This window comes from Apium graveolens, chromosome 9 (genome assembly GCF_009905375.1).
Source record: "Apium graveolens cultivar Ventura chromosome 9, ASM990537v1, whole genome shotgun sequence".
NCBI lineage: Eukaryota > Viridiplantae > Streptophyta > Magnoliopsida > Apiales > Apiaceae > Apium > Apium graveolens.
The window spans coordinates 184,898,838-184,921,762 of NC_133655.1; positions in this window are offsets into that span (position 1 = coordinate 184,898,838).

The window sequence follows — 22,925 nt, forward strand, 5'->3', positions numbered from 1 at the left end:
AAATTTTTGGTAGGGTCTTGGTTCTAGAAGCTATGGTAGAAAGAAAATTAGCGAGATACGAGAGATTTGGGCTCAATTTTTTACTCTTGAATGTCTATAGTCAGGTAATTTTTTTCAGTACATGTCATTAATTCATGTTCACAATAAATATTGCCATTAATTCATGTTTTGTTGAATAATTTATTGCATATATGATTTTATGTACTAATATGAACTTCTTTTTTCAGGGCATGGTACTTGGAGATACTAGAAGAGAGTGCAGAACAATTACAAGGAGTCTAGATATCATCAAGAATCGAGTTAGTCTGAGGGATTTGTCATGAAAACATTAGTTTTGGATGAATTTTTGTAAATATTGGGTTGTAAACTAAAATTATGAACAATTCCAAATTTATTTTAATATAATTTGTGAACCTTTTTTAATTTTTGGGTGTACCTCTGTTTTAAATATGTGTAGTAAACAGGTTAAAAATGATCAGGAAAATACAAATGCAAAAAAATTGATCAGGAAAAAACATTTGATCAGGCAAAAAAATGAAATTATAGACCTAAGGCGTCGGCATTTTAGGACCCGACACATTTGCTCTTCAACTTTTAGCGTCGGCATTTTAGTGAGACCGACGCAATTGATAAGCACAATAGTGTCGGCATTTTAAGAAGACCTACGCAATTGATAGGCACAATAGTGTTGGCATTTTAAGAAGACCGACACAACAGGTTTAAGATTTAGCGTCGGTTGTTTAATTGACCGACACTGTTTGTAAAACTATAGCGTCGGTTTTCTTGCCTTCTGCGTGTGTTATTTAATCGACGCTAAACAGTTTTTTGCGTCGACCATTTAACCGACGCTGTAGGCATTTACCTACAGCGTCCCCTGCATTTACTACGCTAAAAAACCGACGCCTTAGGCCTTTTTTGACCGACGCTATAACACCCTCCAAATCCGGGGTATAGATTTGGGGCATTATTAACAATAATTACCAACTATACCTGCACAAGCGGAATATTAATATAATAATTACCCCGAACTATCACTACTCAGGATCTTTTAAGGGTTGAGGTTGGAAACAAGAATCATGCACTACACTTTATTACAAACCCAACTAAATAAAACCTATTTCAAGAACTCTCTTTATTACAAAACTTTATTCTATCTACAGTTTCACTACACAATCTTTTATTCAAACTACACAAAACTCTTATTCAAACCAACGTTACTACTTATCCTGCTACACCTGATCTGGCAATTCAAAGCTCTCTTCGGGAATAGGAAGGAACACTCTTGGTATAAGAGGGTCCCGCTGCTTGACTCGCTTCTTGACTACGCGGGTCCTGATGGGTTTCATTCTCTACCTTAACTGTAAAACAATAGGAGTGACAATAAAAGAAATGAGCCAAAATTGCTCAACAAGCCTGCAAAAGTATATATATATATGGTATAGAGAAAGAGAAATAAGAGAAACAATAAGCTGTTGGTTGTAACAACCATCTGTATCTGTATATGATAATAATTTGCCAATGATGGCGAGTACCAAATGAACAAGACTGGAAACAAGAACCAACATATGCACTATAATCTGCTGATCAGTCAGAATATAGTGCGGATCTATACCCAACTGCATAGACCCAACCAACATAAGGAGTACTCAGGCAACTATGGCCTATTAATTAATGGTCTGGGAAAAACCCAGCCTTTATAGTAACCATCCAGTCCAAGGCTGAGCATCCGGAACAATCGGTATGCTATTGATATATCCCAACACCAGGATATACCAGAATATATATAGGGTAAAGGAATTGAAATATGAACAGGAATTCCATAAATTGGGTAAATCAAGAATTTTAAATGAAATGGAACAAGTGATATAAATGGGTAACAGTGTATATGAACAATAATTATCAAAAAGAATTGATACGATAGAAAGGAAATATAAATCACTATTCTGAATTTAGAATAGGGGAAAAACTTGCCTTGCGCGTACTTAACCTGGTTTAACTTACTGCCTTCTGACCCTAGCTTGCTCTGCCTTGCTAACACTGAACAAATCATAGAAAGATAGGTGTTTAGATAATTTACTATATACGTGTATCTTGAATTGATATCACGCAACCTTATCAGTCTACCCATGCGTTTCTATCTGACTCGCATATATATATATATATATATACATACATTTATACAGCACATCTATTCACATAATTACATAAAGCACGTAGCACGTAAAGCACATAATTAATTTCTAGATTTATAATTATTTTTAGAATCAATTCTGGGCTTATACCGGCATTACTAGTTGTATCTAATTTTATTATAATTTTTCGGGATTTATTCGGCTCAATTATATCCCTACTAGGACCTTCGAACTATCAATTATCACCAACCACTCTTTTTCAGAAGAAATTATAACTTACAATTATTTTTATTGGATTCGTCTCATTTTTCTGAGTCTATGGGTCTTCGTTTCACTTAAATCGGACTAACGGTTGAATTGTTATGAATTAAATACGGATGATTTAATTTATTATTCATTATAAATAATTATTACAACCTTTTAAATCCTAAAATAATTTTTAAATAATTATTTAAGAAAAATCAAAGTCAAAAATAATTTTTTTATAATTTTTGGAGTTAAAACGAAGAAGTTACGATTTATTGAAAATTATGTGATTAATTATCGAAATAATTAATCACTTTTTAAATATTTAATAAATAAATAATTAATAAATAATTAATAATTACTTATTTAATAATTTAAAATAATAAATCCCTAATTATTAGGATTAATCACAATTTATTATAATATTTATAACTTATCGATATTTATTCGATTAGATCGATTATTTACAAATAATCAATCAACTTAATTAACTGATACGCTATTTATCGAATAGCTACGAATTATTCGAATTATAGATCACTTAACGATTAATTACTCGTATCTTCACGAGCCACTCGCAACTTCCGCATAATTATCGATCTATTAGATTATTATTGAAACTCGTACGATTCGTTAATTAATTAGTTACGGATATCTAATTATACGATACGAATAATTATTACAATATTATTCAAATAACTAACGCTCGAATAATAATTCAATTATCGAATCATTACTCGTAATAATAACTAATTATCGAATTATTAATCATATTATTTAATTACTTCTAATCTTTATTTATTAATTAATTACCTAATTATTAATTAATTACCTAATTATTAATTAATTAGATAAATAATTAGATAAATAATTAAATAATTAATTAAATAAATAAATTCGAATTTATAATTAAATAAAATAATTCAGAAATTATAAATACTATTTTTCAGAATATAAAATTAATTTTTAATTAATTATTAGAATTATTAAAACTGATTTTTAATTACTAAAATATAAATAAATTATTAATTTAATCAAAAACACAAAAACAGAAACAGGGGTTGGGTTTTTTGGATCAAACCCGGGTCGTTTCCCGGGTCGAAACCGGGTCGACTCGGGTCAAGGATGAACAGCCACCGGCAACGACGCCGGTGGTTTTCCGGCGATTCGAACGGTGACTACACCACATCAGTCACTGCTAAAACTTGCTGGAATCGACTCCTACGTATCCCACGAACCTGAATACGCAGCTTTAAATCACCGATGATCGCTGTAGTGGCCGGAAAACTGGGGAACGCGGCGGCGACGTCAAAATCCGGCGAACTCGCAAACCACAACCAAAATCGACGAAACAGACACGTATCGACAGGAAATTTAACGATCTACTCAACCCAACCAACAAAATCAACAAACAACAACTAGAACTTAAAACCCGAATTTGAGAATTAAACCCGAAAATACAAATCAAAAATCCAGAAATCAAACAACAAAAACGGTTACATAATCATAAACTACGAATCACCAGCTTCAATTTGACTACTTACATGAACGATTTGGACTCCGGAATCACCTTCAATTTGTGCTTTGATCCTCCTGCTGTTCTTCACCAAACCCTAACCCTAATCCCCTTTCTTTTTCTTTTATTTTATTTTTTTCTGATTTTTAATTGTAATTAACTGATTTAATTAATGATAATTCAGGTATTTATATTTATGAAAATAATACCCCTAAGTAAAATTAAGGGTCTAATTACACTCCTAATAAAAATATTTGGCCCCAATTTTTATAATTTTTGGGTATTAATAATGAATTTTTAAATATCCAATAAATACAAAATAAATACTAAAAATTCCCAAAAATTGTGAAAAATACAAAAATACAAAGAAAAATGATATATGATAATTTCATAATCCTATAAAAATAAAAATGTGATTTTTGTGGGGTTTTTGGTACCTGAAGGGGTCCGGAAAAGTCGTTTTTTCGCGAAAAAGGTCAATTTGTAAAACGTCTAGGGGTTCAGAATAGCAATACGGTACAGGGCATTTTTAATAAAACAGAGCCAATGATTTTGTTTGAAATTTGGGCTTTTAAAATACTGTTTGAGCTGTACGGGTTTTGATATAATATATATAACTGACGATAGAACGCTCAACAAATATCCAAAACACGTTTGGATCAAAACAACCAACACATAACACATATCAGTTAGGGTTCAACGACTTAACACATTTAATCACATAATAATACACATAATTTATTATTATTATAATATAATGCAAGCGTAATTCCTCGGTCGTTACATTCTCCCCCCCCTTAACAAGATTCTGTCCTCAGAATCTAATTATGCAAATAACTGAGGATACTTTTCTAACATTTCACTTTCAAGCTCCCAGGTTGATTCTTCAACCACTGGGTTTCTCCATAAAACTCTTACTAATGACACAGACTTATTTCTTAATACCCTCTCTTGCCTATCTAGAATTCTTATTGGCTGTTCTATATATGACAAATCTGCCTGAAGTTCTACTGGTTCATACTCTATTACATGTCTTGTATCCGGATTATACCTCTTAAGCATAGATACATGAAATACGTTGTGAATGTGCTGCATATGGGGTGGTAGAGCTAACTCGTACGCAACCTTTCCAATTTTCTTCAAAATCTCAAATGGTCCAACGTATCGTGGCTTCAATTTCCCTTTATTGCCAAATCTGGTCAATCCTTTCCATGGCGATATTTTGAGCAATACGTGTTCTCCTTCCTGATAGTCCATATCCTTCCTGGCTTGGTTTGCATATCTGCTTTGTCTGTTTTGTGCTGCTTCGATTCGTTTTCGAATAAGGTTAATCTTTTCTTTTGTCTGCTGAATTAATTCTGGACCCAAAATCTTACGTTCTCCAACTTCATCCCAGTGCACGGGTGATCTGCATTTCCTCCCATATAATGCTTCATACGGTGGCATTCCAATACTGGCGTGATAGCTGTTATTATAAGAAAATTCCACTAGGGGTAAATGTTCATCCCAACTGCCTTCAAAATCGATCGCACAAACTCGTAGCATGTCTTCAATCGTTTGAATTGTCCTTTCACTTTGGCCGTCAGTTTGCGGATGATAAGCTGTACTCATGTTCAATTTCGTTCCTAGACATTCTTGGAATTGTCTCCAAAATCTTGAATTGAAACGAGGATCTCGATCCGATACAATTGATACTGGTACTCCATGACGCATCACAATTTCTTTGAGATATATGTGCACTAATTTGTCGAGCGACAATCTTTCATTAATTGGTAGAAAATGTGCCGACTTCGTAAGTCTGTCAATGATTACCCATATCGCATCATGATTTGCCCTAGTCTTCGGTAGACCTACCACAAAATCCATCGCTAGATGTTCCCATTTCCATTCTGGAATGTCTAATGGTTGCAATAACCCACTCGGACGTTGGTGTTCTGCTTTAACTCACTGGCATGTGTAACATTTACTCACCCATTCTGCTATCTCCTTCTTCATATTCGGCCACCAAAAGTTTTCCTTCAAATCGCGATACATTTTCGTGCTTCCTTGATGAATGGAATACTTCGAATTGTGCGCATCTTGCATAATTTCTTCTTTTAATTCTGTCACGTTAGGGATCCAGATTCTTGACGCAAAACGTAAAATTCCTTCATTATCTTTCTGAGTTGTAATCTCTTCTCCTGTTAAGTTGTCGTCTTGACCCATCACTTCTTCTTGACAACAGCGAATCTTTTCCAGCAATTCTGGTTGGAAAGTCATAGCGTAGATAGTTTCTGCAGATTCATCGGAAATACGAATTTCGATTCCCAATTTATCGAATTCCCTGGCCAATTCTTCGCATGAAGTCAACCGATTTAATCTTTCTTTTCTGCTTAGCGCATCCGCTACAACATTTGCTTTTCCTGGATGATAACTAATTGTAACATCGTAATCTTTAATCAATTCCAGCCATCGACGTTGTCGCATGTTTAGTTCCTTTTGCGTGAAGATATACTTCAGACTTTTATGATCCATGTAGATTTCACATTTTTCACCGTACAGATAATGTCTCCAAAGCTTCAATGCAAAAACAATTGCTGCTAATTCCATATCATGCGTAGGATATTTCTGTTCATGGGGTTTAAGTTGTCTCGACGCATATGCAATGACGTTACCATGTTGCATCAATACACATCCTAAACCACGATATGAAGCGTCACTGTAGATAACAAAATTTCCTTGCTCGTCTGGCAATACTAATACTGGTGCCGTCACCAACCGATTCTTCAACTCTTGAAAACTTTCTTCACACTTACTATTCCATTCGAACTTTTCACTTTGTCGAGTTAACTTGGTCAGCGGTGTAGCTATCTTTGCAAAATCTTTGACAAATCTTCGATAATATCCTGCCAAACCTAAGAAACTTCGAACCTCTGTCGGTGTCTTTGGTCTTTCCCAATTCAACACAGCTTCAATCTTTGCTGGATCAACTTGTATGCCTTCTCTGCTGATGATGTGCCCTAAAAACTGCACTTCTTTCAACCAAAATTTGCACTTGGAAAATTTTGCATAAAGCTGCTCCTTCCGTAATAATTCCAATGTCGTTCTTAAATGCGCTGCATGCTCTTCTTCCGTCTTTGAATAGATCAAGATGTCATCAATAAATATAATAATAAACTTATCCAAATACTTCTTGAATATTCGATTCATCAAATCCATAAACGCTGCAGGTGCATTCGTCAATCCAAAAGCCATCACAAGAAATTCATAGTGTCCGTACCTTGTTCTAAACGCTGTTTTTGGAATATCTTCGGCCTTGATCTTTAACTGATGATAGCCTGATCGTAGATCGATTTTCGAAAACCATGCTGCTTCTTTTAGTTGATCAAATAAATCATCAATGCGAGGTAAAGGATATTTATTCTTGATAGTTAACTTGTTCAGCTCACGATAATCGATACACAGTCGCATACTACCATCCTTCTTTTTCACGAACAATACTGGCGCACCCCATGGGGATACACTTGGCCTTATAATTCCTTTGTCAAGAAGTTCTTGCAACTGCTTTGCTAATTCCCTCATTTCAACAGGTGCCATTCTATATGGAGCTTTCGAAATTGGTTCAGTCCCTGGCGTCAAGTCAATAGTAAACTCAATTTCTCGATCTGGTGGAAGTCCTGGTAATTCGTCTGGAAAAACATCAAGAAATTCACACACTACAGGAATATCTTCAATCTTCAAATCTCCCTTATCAACATCCCGTACATAGGCTAAATAAGCTTGACATCCTTGACGTAGCAATCTTCTCGTCTGCATTATTGATAGGAATTTCTGCTGTTGCTTCTCACCTTTAAATATTACCGTTTCATTTTCTTCAGTTTGCAATTTCACTCTCTTATTCGCACAGTCAATTTGAGCATGATTACTAGACAGCCAATCCATTCCTAAAATAATATCAAACTCCCCTAACCTAAAAGGTATCAAATCAACTGAAAAATGACATCTCCCTATCTCAATATCACAGCTCGGACATACTCGATCTACTGCAACCTGATCATTATTTGCTAATTTTATGACTAACACTTCATCCAACCACTGAATCTCACAATCTATCTTAGAGATAAAAGCTTCAGAAATAAAAGATCTAGTAGCTCCTGAATCAATCAATACTAAAGCATTTACGGAATTTACAGGAAGTGTACCCGCAACCACATTCGGACTCTGTACCGCTTCCTTCATTGACATGTTGAAAGTCCTTGCTCTGGGCTGATTTTGCTGTGGTAGTGGAGGTGGAGGTAATGCTAAAACTCTTGGAATACTGGCAGCCATTGCAATTCCTCTGCAGTCTTTGGCGATATGCCCTTTTCTCCCACATTGAAAACAAGTAACTTCTGCCTTTCCCATTGGGCATTCTCCAGAATAGTGTCCCCTTTGCTTGCACTTGAAACACGTAACATTTAGCTTGTTGCAAACTCCTGTATGCTTTCTACCACACGTTCTGCAATCAGGTATAGGCGGTCGAATAAGCCTTTGCTGAATTGGGACTGGAAGTCGATTTCCCATCCTCTGATTGTTCTGCTCTGGCCTTTTGAAATTTACTTTTCCCCGAGCTTGAAATCCCGGCCTTTTGTTGAAACGATTCTGAAAATTCCCTGGTCCTTTCTCTTTCTGAGCTGCTTCGCTTTCTCCTTCAATAATCATAGCCTTCTGAACAATAGCCGTATAAGTTGTCAATTCAAACACAGCTACCCTGCTACGAATCCATGATTTTAGTCCTTGCTGAAATCTCTTGGCCCGCTTCTCGTCCGTATCCACCTGCTCTGGAACAAACCTTGCCAATTCAGTAAACTTGGTTTCATAATCCGCAACCGATAAGTTGTCTTGTTTCAGCTCCAGGAACTTGATCTCCATCTGGTTCTTCATAAAACGAGGAAAATATTTCTCCAAGAAAAGATCAGTGAATCTGTTCCAGTTCACCACACCTTCTTCCAAAGCTTTCTTTGATTCCCACCAGTAATTAGCTTCGCCTTTTAGAAAATAGCTAGCGAAATCCGTCTTCTGTTCTTCCTCAACCTTTACCAACGAAAAAGCCTTTTCCATCTCTTTCAGCCAAGCTCTCGCTTTTGTAGGATCTGTGGAACCCATAAATTCCGGTGGCTTCACCGACTGAAATTGCTTGAAAGTAGTCGTAGGTGCTGCTGGTGGTATTTGATGTCCTGGATGAGCGGCTTGCTGTAACATCTGTTGCTGGAACTGCTGTTGCTGCTGCTGCATTTGTTGTTGCATCATCAACATCTGCTGTTGCATGAGATTAAACATCTGTTCCATCTGTGTATTATTGTTTTGGCCCTCGGTGTTTCCATTCGATGAGTCGGGCTGCGCTTTTCTCTTAGGTGCCATTTTTCTGATAAATAAATAATGGATCTTATTTAATAACAGTATATTAAACATATATTAAAACAGTCGATTCGAGAAATAAAATAACTTATTAAATAACTGAATAAATAAAACAGTATGATATGTTTTAAAAAAATTTTTTTTTTTTTTTTTTTTTTTTACAACATGATCGTGAATAAAACTACATTTGTAAATATGCAATGGTACTGAAATAAATGTAAATGCTTAAATGACTGGAAATAAAATAAAGAAAACATGCAAAAGATTATCTCATATATATATATAGGTAGAACACCAGCTACAGGTGTCAGTGCTTGATACAAAACCCTATAATATAACAGTCGTACTGCTACTACTATCAGTCAGAGTCAGTAGCTACACACGTACAAACTAGTCATACAATACTATGCTGCCTCTATCTACAAAATATACATAATACAACACTCATCGATCTGCTGGTCTCAAAATCCTGGTGGTACGTGGCTCAACTCCTCCTGCACTGCCTCTAGCACTGCCTCGGTAAGTCCCAATGCTCTGCGATATGCTGTCTCCGCACTAAGATCCTGCTGTCTCAACTCAGTAAGCTGCTGCGAACTAACCCGGTGAATATGATGTAGTCTCTCTCTCAGTATATAATCCGGTCGTAATGCTCTGACAGGACCATCCGTCTGTGTCTCATACAATCCAAGGATCTCTCTACACTGGTTCTGCCATCTAATCCTCTCCTCCCTCTCTGCCTGAAAGCGCTGGTAAGTCACGGTATGATGCTCATGAAGATCAGTGCTGGAACCTCGAGAAGGTAATGGTCCATCTACCACGATCTCATCCATAAACTCTGGCTGAGGAAACTGATACACTCCCGGAACAGGTGCATAAATGGCTAATGGGGCAGGAAATAAGACAGGCTGCTCCATAGGCGCATACACAGGCGGCTCTGCCTCTGGCTCCATCGGTGGCATATCTGGAATCTCAACTGGTGGCATAGGAATCTGAGGCTCTAAATCCTCCCACTGCGGAAGATCAACCATATCAGGAATATCAAACATCGGAAACTCTAATGGTGGAATATCTGGTATCTCTGGCTCAAAATATGGAAAATAATCTGCAAAACCTGGTACCTCCGGGGGAAGTGGTATCTCTGGTGCTGGCTCAGGTGGCAATGGGGGTAAGATCTGCTCTGACACTGGAGCTACTACCTGTGCATCCACTGGATCTGTCTCGGTCCTCTCCGTAGATGATGATAAAGAAGCCATCTAATATACATAAAAATAATAACACAAAACAATCAAATCACAATCCTATAACTCATAACTTCTAATCACATAGACAAACAGTCCTAACACTCTCACTCTCATTCTATCTTATTTTCCTATCTTATCTTAACCCTAACATTCTTGTTTTCCAAGGTCAATCCTAAGCTCGGATACCAACTATAACACCCTCCAAATCCGGGGTATAGATTTGGGGCATTATTAACAACAATTACCAACTATACCTGCACAAGCGGAATATTAATATAATAATTACCCCGAACTATCACTACTCAGGATCTTTTAAGGGTTGAGGTTGGAAACAAGAATCATGCACTACACTTTATTACAAACCCAACTAAATAAAACCTATTTCAAGAACTCTCTTTATTACAAAACTTTATTCTATCTACAGTTTCACTACACAATCTTTTATTCAAACTACACAAAACTCTTATTCAAACCAACGTTACTACTTATCCTGCTACACCTGATCTGGCAATTCAAAGCTCTCTTCGGGAATAGGAAGGAACACTCTTGGTATAAGAGGGTCCCGCTGCTTGACTCGCTTCTTGACTACGCGGGTCCTGATGGGTTTCATTCTCTACCTTAACTGTAAAACAATAGGAGTGACAATAAAAGAAATGAGCCAAAATTGCTCAACAAGCCTGCAAAAGTATATATATATGGTATAGAGAAAGAGAAATAAGAGAAACAATAAGCTGTTGGTTGTAACAACCATCTGTATCTGTATATGATAATAATTTGCCAATGATGGCGAGTACCAAATGAACAAGACTGGAAACAAGAACCAACATATGCACTATAATCTGCTGATCAGTCAGAATATAGTGCGGATCTATACCCAACTGCATAGACCCAACCAACATAAGGAGTACTCAGGCAACTATGGCCTATTAATTAATGGTCTGGGAAAAACCCAGCCTTTATAGTAACCATCCAGTCCAAGGCTGAGCATCCGGAACAATCGGTATGCTATTGATATATCCCAACACCAGGATATACCAGAATATATATAGGGTAAAGGAATTGAAATATGAACAGGAATTCCATAAATTGGGTAAATCAAGAATTTTAAATGAAATGGAACAAGTGATATAAATGGGTAACAGTGTATATGAACAATAATTATCAAAAAGAATTGATACGATAGAAAGGAAATATAAATCACTATTCTGAATTTAGAATAGGGGAAAAACTTGCCTTGCGCGTACTTAACCTGGTTTAACTTACTGCCTTCTGACCCTAGCTTGCTCTGCCTTGCTAACACTGAACAAATCATAGAAAGATAGGTGTTTAGATAATTTACTATATACGTGTATCTTGAATTGATATCACGCAACCTTATCAGTCTACCCATGCGTTTCTATCTGACTCGCATATATATATATATATATACATACATTTATACAGCACATCTATTCACATAATTACATAAAGCACGTAGCACGTAAAGCACATAATTAATTTCTAGATTTATAATTATTTTTAGAATCAATTCTGGGCTTATACCGGCATTACTAGTTGTATCTAATTTTATTATAATTTTTCGGGATTTATTCGGCTCAATTATATCCCTACTAGGACCTTCGAACTATCAATTATCACCAACCACTCTTTTTCAGAAGAAATTATAACTTACAATTATTTTTATTGGATTCGTCTCATTTTTCTGAGTCTATGGGTCTTCGTTTCACTTAAATCGGACTAACGGTTGAATTGTTATGAATTAAATACGGATGATTTAATTTATTATTCATTATAAATAATTATTACAACCTTTTAAATCCTAAAATAATTTTTAAATAATTATTTAAGAAAAATCAAAGTCAAAAATAATTTTTTTATAATTTTTGGAGTTAAAACGAAGAAGTTACGATTTATTGAAAATTATGTGATTAATTATCGAAATAATTAATCACTTTTTAAATATTTAATAAATAAATAATTAATAAATAATTAATAATTACTTATTTAATAATTTAAAATAATAAATCCCTAATTATTAGGATTAATCACAATTTATTATAATATTTATAACTTATCGATATTTATTCGATTAGATCGATTATTTACAAATAATCAATCAACTTAATTAACTGATACGCTATTTATCGAATAGCTACGAATTATTCGAATTATAGATCACTTAACGATTAATTACTCGTATCTTCACGAGCCACTCGCAACTTCCGCATAATTATCGATCTATTAGATTATTATTGAAACTCGTACGATTCGTTAATTAATTAGTTACGGATATCTAATTATACGATACGAATAATTATTACAATATTATTCAAATAACTAACGCTCGAATAATAATTCAATTATCGAATCATTACTCGTAATAATAACTAATTATCGAATTATTAATCATATTATTTAATTACTTCTAATCTTTATTTATTAATTAATTACCTAATTATTAATTAATTACCTAATTATTAATTAATTAGATAAATAATTAGATAAATAATTAAATAATTAATTAAATAAATAAATTCGAATTTATAATTAAATAAAATAATTCAGAAATTATAAATACTATTTTTCAGAATATAAAATTAATTTTTAATTAATTATTAGAATTATTAAAACTGATTTTTAATTACTAAAATATAAATAAATTATTAATTTAATCAAAAACACAAAAACAGAAACAGGGGTTGGGTTTTTTGGATCAAACCCGGGTCGTTTCCCGGGTCGAAACCGGGTCGACTCGGGTCAAGGATGAACAGCCACCGGCAACGACGCCGGTGGTTTTCCGGCGATTCGAACGGTGACTACACCACATCAGTCACTGCTAAAACTTGCTGGAATCGACTCCTACGTATCCCACGAACCTGAATACGCAGCTTTAAATCACCGATGATCGCTGTAGTGGCCGGAAAACTGGGGAACGCGGCGGCGACGTCAAAATCCGGCGAACTCGCAAACCACAACCAAAATCGACGAAACAGACACGTATCGACAGGAAATTTAACGATCTACTCAACCCAACCAACAAAATCAACAAACAACAACTAGAACTTAAAACCCGAATTTGAGAATTAAACCCGAAAATACAAATCAAAAATCCAGAAATCAAACAACAAAAACGGTTACATAATCATAAACTACGAATCACCAGCTTCAATTTGACTACTTACATGAACGATTTGGACTCCGGAATCACCTTCAATTTGTGCTTTGATCCTCCTGCTGTTCTTCACCAAACCCTAACCCTAATCCCCTTTCTTTTTCTTTTATTTTATTTTTTTCTGATTTTTAATTGTAATTAACTGATTTAATTAATGATAATTCAGGTATTTATATTTATGAAAATAATACCCCTAAGTAAAATTAAGGGTCTAATTACACTCCTAATAAAAATATTTGGCCCCAATTTTTATAATTTTTGGGTATTAATAATGAATTTTTAAATATCCAATAAATATAAAATAAATACTAAAAATTCCCAAAAATTGTGAAAAATACAAAAATACAAAGAAAAATGATATATGATAATTTCATAATCCTATAAAAATAAAAATGTGATTTTTGTGGGGTTTTTGGTACCTGAAGGGGTCCGGAAAAGTCGTTTTTCGCGAAAAAGGTCAATTTGTAAAACGTCTAGGGGTTCAGAATAGCAATACGGTACAGGGCATTTTTAATAAAACAGAGCCAATGATTTTGTTTGAAATTTGGGCTTTTAAAATACTGTTTGAGCTGTACGGGTTTTGATATAATATATATAACTGACGATAGAACGCTCAACAAATATCCAAAACACGTTTGGATCAAAACAACCAACACATAACACATATCAGTTAGGGTTCAACGACTTAACACATTTAATCACATAATAATACACATAATTTATTATTATTATTATAATATAATGCAAGCGTAATTCCTCGGTCGTTACAGACGCCTTAGGTCTTTTCTGTACTAGTGTTAGTAAAGTAAAGAATAATTATAGATTTCAAAGTTTTTATAAAAAATAGTTAGAATCATTCGTGCATTTCACGGTATAAAACTAATTAGCTCCATAATATGTGAAAGCGTTAACTTGTTATTAATCTATTTATTATATATTATATATTATCTATCTAGAGAAAAGTTCTATGGAGACCACATATGTTAAGCTGAACAAATATTTGCAAACTTAACATGTTTTGCAGAATAAAGTATTTTTGTAATCTTTTACATGCAGTACATATATGATATTTAAGATTTTGAATAAAATAATGATCTTTGTAGAGTATGATTCACAAAATAATATGTTTTGCAATATTTTTATGCAACATTTAACTTGCATAACACAAGTGGTCTCCAAGAAAAAGTGGTCTCGAACTTAACCCTATCTATCTATTATATATCTAATACAGCAACATGCAATTTTGTGAAACATTTTATTTTATTAGTGATCACTTTTTTGCTCAATCTTTGTTATATTTTTAAGTTAGACTCGACTTTGGTCCATGCGAAATGGTGTTTGTATGAATGCCTAAAGGTCCAATATCTTGATCGATTCACTTATTATTAATTGTCAAATGATTTAAAGATGGGAGGGATGGCAGATACAGTATCAAAGGGCGCAACAATCCCGGTTCAGAGAGTGAAATTTCTACTATAAAATGAAGCATAGTTGTTGAGAAGTGGACAAGTCAAGAGACCCTTGTACCAGCATTGGTGAATACTTGTAATTAATTTTATGTTAATTATACTCTTTCAAAGTCTGGCTCAATATAGGTTTGTTGATTGTTTGGGGAGATATTAGTGTGATTGCTTAAGTTCAAATAAACTCTGTAGCTAGTTAACAACATAAAAGTTGAGCCGCCGCCTCCCTCCTCCCTCCTCCCTCCTATCTCCTAGAGTTTGTCCATTTTCAAGTAAATCGAGGGGTTTCCACTGGTTTTCTACGGTGAAAAATCCCGATCCCTTCATTTTCTTTTATTCTGGTTGATTTCTTTTTAATAAAACCCAATTCTTTTAGGTATTTGTGTGTCTCTCCTCTTGGAGTGTGTTTTTATCTCTCCTTTTGGAGTGTTTGTTATGTTTTTATTTAGTAATGCTTGGGTTAATCTGGTATTGGATCTGTTAAGGATGAAATTGCTGATATTTTTGGTGATATGCAAAACCTGTATCGAATCTGGGACGGTGATGATTATCGCAAGAACTCACCTTTCACAACCAAAGATTGTTCATCTTTTATGGGTTTACACTTTTGGCATGTCTATAGCTGGTATCCGGCATGTAGATAGATGGGGTGCCTTCGGCATGTCTATAGCTGGTGTCCTGCATGTAGATAGCTGGGGTGCCGCTTCTCCAATCTCATTATATGCGATTGTTATTTCTGAACATTGGGCTAACCATAGTTTTTACGTGCTATGGTCAATTGCGATGTTGCTATCTTCAGAGATGCTGGTGCAATTTGGATCGCTTGGGATGTTTTTGATTTCCTTTTTAGTTTCAAGAATTTTTAAATTCTATGTGTTAAACGATCAGGAAACAAATCATCTAATTGATTTTAGTATGTTATTTGTTTCATCACCTGGTTGTATCGACAGTTGGGGGTTTGTCCCGACTGTATTATATTCAATTAAATAAAACTTTTCTGCATTTGTAAAAAAAAAGTAAACTCTGTAGCCATATTCATTCTTTTTTACTACAATCTATAGACATTCATTTTAAATTGAATAGCTTTACACAGACATCACTTTTTGGTGTCTAATTGGTAGATGTACTTTCTTTTTGTAGCTTTATTTTAGCTGATTTTTCTCGATTGGCCTAGAACTAGAACATCGTTATAACAAATTGCACTTGAAACTTATTCAATGAGCCACACTTAGCTTTATTTTCCATATTGGACATATAAATTGCTTCTAAGATTCATAAACAATAGGCTATTCACAGTCTAATATAGAGTCCAGCTTGGATGTTTTTTTATAATAAGTTTTTTTCTAAACGAGTAAAGTGCACTTTGTGTACTTACACATAGGTTGTCAGACCATTTGAGATACTGAAATTCAAAAACACCACTTGAAATATTGAAAAACTAAAATAATTACACGCTATCTAACTTTATCTAACTCTGTTAGTTTGAGCAGGGGTATATCAGGCAGAACAATTTGTAACGGATATATGGGCTATATATACAGTCCTTTTGTCCCCAATTGAGCACATTATCTCCAATTGAGCCTTAGCACAAAATCAACTGACCCAAGCACGAAATGGCTCGATCTGATGCTGACATAGATGTTATCTTGGATCTTGCTTGTTCATGTGACCAGACGAGTGTTATGAAGACGCAGTGGTTTGGTCCTAATACGGAAAGGCACTTTAGGAATTGTTGGAATAATAGATGCGGCTACCATGTTTGGGTGGATGAAGAGCCAATGGGACCTCGTACCTTGGAGATCATCAAGGAGCTGCAGGAAAGTGCTTTGGAGAGTGAGGCGAAGTGGAGGATGAAGCTAACGCGATACACAGAAAGGTATGTGTTGAGCAAGATTGAAGCTGTATGTTAATCTCAACAATACTGGTTTGGATAACTCAACATAGAACAAAGACTTTGAAATAATCTATATTTCACGGGAATCAATACATATTGGATATTGGGTATATGCACAAAAGGTTTTGTTAGCTACAGTGAAGAAGACGTCAACAACGGTTCGTATGAAGTTCATTAATATGTTCAGGCATCGGAATAATAAGGTTGGAGTCATTCGAAGCAGTTATCAGAATCAGTGTGAAGACCTCAAGGATTCCTAGTGTAGTTGGTTATATTTGGTAGATACTTAACAGTGGTTTATACGAGTATAATACGAAGGCCTGAGTGCGGAACTAGTCATATATGAACCAGATCCGTGCACGAGATGTCAGTGATCCGTGAAAGGAAACAGAGTATTATTTTTTAGAACACTGTTAAGTGGTTTTTGTACTCGAGAAATCTGGAAATATTTTAAGGTACAAAAACAAGGAGATTAGAAGGCCTGCAGATACAAAAGAGTACAGCTCGAGAATTTACTGGATTTATTTTTAAATCAATGACTGATTTCTTATTAAATGAATAAATGGAAATTCATTCAATTATTTATTTAATTTTAGATCACAGTTTGATTTTAAAATAAATAAATTAAAAATTGATTTTTTTAAATGAATAAATGAATCTCAAAATATTTATTTATTTAATTTAATATCAATATTTAATTTTTGTAAATTAAAATTAAGTGAAATAAAAAGAAATCGGGTCGGCTGTGTTTGCAAGGGAGAAGCAGAAATCACAATAAATTCAGCCTCGTTTATTTGATGTACTCAAGTGTTTAATAGAAAAAGAAACCAGTTTTGTGTTGAGGTGCAAAGCAAAAGAAATGAATCAGTGCAAATCAAAAGAAAAGGAAATTGGCAGGTCAGCCTTCGGGTTCATCCAGCCGCGCTTCACGCGCGGAGCTTCCCTGCTTTACTTCTCCCGCGTGGACTGCTCTCCCACCTCCTGGCACATTTCGTTTCTGCTGTGTACCAGCCTGTCTGTACATGCATGTGGTTGTTTCTGTTCGAGCTTGAATAAAGAAAGTGGATGGTACAATACTTTTATTAACTAGCACAGTGCTACTACTCCCTTCTATTTGTAGTCGCCATAAAGGAGAAAATTCAAAGGAAATAAAAAACCAAAAGGCGGCTGCCTTTTTTTTTTCTCGCGCATGTTTTACACGTCTGGAGACTCCTCTCCTGGGTAGTTGCCGCATGCAACACAATCACTCATGCCTGCTTGTCTGATTATTTGATTCGAGAAGTACTGCTGTGATCACCTGTCGCCACGTAGATTTTGGAAGTGGTCGCCATAGAAAAGAAATTGTTTAAGGGAAAGGCGGCTACTCTTATAAATATATAGCTAATATCTCCTGGTCGCCACATACACACTTGATCGCCACAGAATTAATCTTGCAAATTGTGCCACTTCAAATACATGGATAAAAATTATCCACGTAATCACTTTATCTCTCCTACAATTCTACCACTACAAAACCAAATTTAGAGCAGATTGGAAATACACTTCTCAGCAAAACACCATTGAAGCTCTGAAGAATTTTTCTTGTAGAGGGGGTTGATTTCATTTATTGAAATTAAGGATAGAAGTGCTGCCCAATTTATTTCACACCATTAAAGCCTTACAAACTTGTAACACTCATTATTTAAAGGTCTCTTGATTGTATTTAATATCTTTTGATAGAAGCTTTGAATTTTTAGAGTGATAGATAGAACCCCAAATTGATTGCTATTATTTTGGTTCTCTCTATATTTGTTTCTTCGAATTATTTATATTCAGAGTTGTAAGCAAACCTTTACGGTTTAATTTCTTAATAAAAAGAATTATTCCGTGAATCTCTTAGTGTTTGTTTATTTCATTTTCGAGGTTTATTTTCTGCTGCAATTAATTAACGAAAAATAAAAAACATACATTCACCCCCCCTCTGTATGTATATTTGGACCTAACAATTGGTATCAAAGCTTGTTGATCGATATACAGATCCGATCCATTAGATTAGCAAGTTTTGTTATTGATTTTGGTTGTACGGAGTCTGGGAGTGCTTTCGGTGTATAGATTTGATTTGGGTTTGTTGGTTTTGACTTGACTGGTTTGGTATTGTTGACTGAATGGATTATTGTATTTTGAGACGGTTTATTGCAATTTTTTTCCCAGATATGAAAAGATGAGTTCTCAGAAAGTTAGTAGTATCAAGGTTCCTCAGTTTGATAAATCGAGATATAATCTATGGAAAAAGAAAATGCTATTGTATATTCGGGCGTCGAATCCAGAGTATATGAGAGTATTGAGAGAAGGAAGACATGTACCAATGAAGGATCATCCGGAGTTGCCTAATATGAGAATGTCATATCCTGAAGCTGAATGGAGTGCACGTGACAAAGAACTGATAGATCTGGATGAAGGCCTGCAGCTTATTTTGGTGGATTCGATGGATGATGATATGAGTCACCAAATTATGGTCTGTGATAGTGCCAAGCACATGTGGGAAACCATAGTGGAAGGAACTGAAGATGTCAGGCAGGATCAATTGGATATCTTGACTTCACAATATGAGGCCTTTAAGTCCTTGCCTGGAGAAAGTATTACTCAAGTTTTTGAAAGACTGAACAAGCTGTTAAACGAATTAAGTATTCATGGAAAGACTTATCCTCAGAGAGAAGTCAACAGGAAGTTTATGTTAGTCCTACCTCACCACTTAGAGAATAAGGCTTCATCTGTTCGTGAGCGTGTTGACTTTGAAACCATGACACTTGAGAAGTTGTATGGTAAACTGAAGATTCATGAAATGGAACAAGAACAAAGGAAGATCATCTATGGTGGTGGTACAATTGATAGCAAGAATGCTGAACTAATCAAGACAACTGCTCTTGTAGCTAGTGGAATCAAAGAGCTTGACATTACTGTTGAAAAGCCTAAGTCTAAAGCTGAAACGCTCTTTGAGGCTGAGATGGATGATGGAAACCTCTCTGGGAGTCCAAGTGACTACTACACCACTGAGGAGCTGCAAAGCATGGAAGATCCTACTATGGCCAATCTAGCAGGGATGTTCAGTAACATCAGGTTTAGAAGAAAGCAAGGCTTTAGGGGTTCTGGAAGCAGCAACCATGGTCAGAGGTCAAGTTCATCATCTGGATCAGGTTACAAGACATGAATGGTTGATAGAAGCAAATTCAGATGCTATAACTGTGATGAGGTTGGACACTTTGCCACTGAGTGCAGAAAGTCTCATCAAGGAAAGGATAAAGGCAAAGCTTATCAGAAGAAGGACTCAGGTAGCTCAAGGAAGTATCCAGTGAAATCTTACATAGCTGAGGGGAAGAGCTGGGATGACACTGATGATGAAGAAGAGCAATATGGAAATCTTGCATTGATGGCAGAATCTTCATCTCAGGTAATATTTCCAACTATTCATGCTTTACCTCCAGATATCTTGTGTGAGAATGAACACTGTGTCTCCTTCAGGCAGACTGTCCTAGTGTATGGAAATGTTATTTCTCATCACTATCTTAAGGCACGATGTAATACAAAGGAATGCATTGAACAACATGATGCCGTAAAAGAAGTGTATAGAAACGTTAGTACTACACTAAGATGTACTCTGCTTGATGTCGAAGACCTTAAAGTAGAACTAAAGAAAGTTAAAGATGAAAATGATAAGTTAGTTCTAGATAGGGTCAGTGTTAAGAATCTTAAGCAAACCAATAAATATTTAGAGCTTAAGATTACTAAGCACCTTGAGACAGAGGAAGAGCTAAGGAACAAGAATGCAGAATTAGAAACTAAATTGCATGCTTTTACTGATTCTACAAATCTTGCTAAGAAGCTCATAGCTGATCAAGTAGTAGGTGGAAAGGTTGGGATAGGCTTAGACTACGATAAACTTAGAAAAGCTTCTAAGAAACGAGTAGTTGAAAATGAGCCTGTAGAGAAAGTTGTTAATCCCCCTAGTACACCTCATGTTCTTAAGGAAGCTAAGAAGCCTCTATTTAAGAAAGCTACTGTTGAGCCCTTTGATGAAGATAATCTTTATATTCATCATGAGATGCTTGTTGAGGATCTCGAGCTCTCAAGGAGATAAAAGGCAAAGAAATCTACGTCTGTTGCTAGTGACTCTGACTTATCTTTTGCCGGACTAGGTTTTACTTCCAAGAATAAGAAGAATAGAAGTAGAAATGGCAGGATAGGAACTAATGGCCCTAGGAAGTTATGCAACAACTGTGGTTCTGCTGGTCACCTTACTCATGTTTGTAGAAAGGTTAAAGTAGACAATGTTAAGAATGCTTATGTGCATAACATGCCTAACATGCCTAAAGTTTCTTAAGTGTAATAAATCTGTTTGCATGCCATGTGTAGTATCTTTCATGCACACTTATCTTGATTCCACACACTCACATAATATATATCATGATCATGATAAGCATGTTAGTAAGAACACTGGTAGATCAAAGACTGTAAGCCCTCCTAAAGATAGGAAAGTGGCACCTGTCACCAAGCCCAAGAGCAAGTCTATTAGTGCTTCTGAAAGTGACAAGGAAACAGTCAATGATAAAGCAAAAATTGTTAAGCCTATCAATTATGTGAAGAGAAATGTTATATATTCAAATGCTTCTAAGTCTTCTGGACCCAACGTATTTTGGGTACCAAAGAAAACTTAATCACTTTTGTTTTCAGGGCATAAAGCAGAAGAAGGTCATGTGGATTCTGGACAGTGAATGTTCAAGGCATATGACTGGAGATAAAGCCCTGCTATCAAAGGTGGTTGAGAAAGCTGGTCCAGTGGTTACTTTTGGAGATGACAACAAAGGTTATACTACGGGATATGGCTGTTTGGAAATTGGCAATGTCATCATTGAAGAAATCTCTCTGTTTGAAGGTTTTATGCACAATATTCTCAATATCAGTCAATTCTGTGATAAAGGATGTGAAGTGTTGTTCAAGAAGGAGAAGTGTTTAATCTCTAATCAGAAGAATGAGAAGCTGACTCTCAATGGAGTTAGAAAGGGTGATTTGTTCGTAGCAGACTAGAATTCTACAGATGGTCAAGTAATGTGTTTCTATAGTAAAACCTCTCCAGATGAAAGTTGGTTATGACATAAGAAGCTCACCCACTTAAACTTCAAGACCAGGAATTCTTTGGTTAAGAGGGAATTGGTTAGAGGATTGCCCGAGATGGAATTCAGTCCAGATGGACTTTGTGAAGCATGTGAGAAGGGAAAGTTAAAGAGGGCATCCCACAAGAAGAAGACAATGACTGGCATCACTGAACCACTATAACTCATTCACATGGATTTTTTTGGTCCTGTCAACATCATGTCTATGTCAAGAAAGAAATATGGCTTAGTGATTGTTGATGACTATTCCAGATACACGTGGGTGTTATTATTACATTCAAAGGATGAAGCACCTAATATGATTATTGATCACATCAATAAGATTGAGTTAGAAGCTGGAGTGCCTGTGCGAACAATTAGATCAGATAATTGAACAGAATTAAGAAAAGCAAAGCTGAATGATTTCTGTGTCGAGAAGGGCATCTCAAGATAGTTTTCAGCATCAAGGACTCCGCAACAAAATGGAGTGGTTGAGAGGAAGAATCGAACATTGGTTGAAGCTGCAAGGACTATGCTTAATGAAGCCAATCTTCCTACTTACTTTTGGGCTGAAGCAGTTAACACTGCATGCTATACCCAAAACAGAACCCTGATCAACAAGATATATGAGAAGACCCCTTACGAGTTAATGGCCAACAAGAAACCATCAGTGAAATACTTTCATGTGTTTGGAGGAAAGTGCTTTGTGCTTAAGGACGATGGGCATCTTGGAAAGTTTGATGCTAAAGCTGAAGAAGG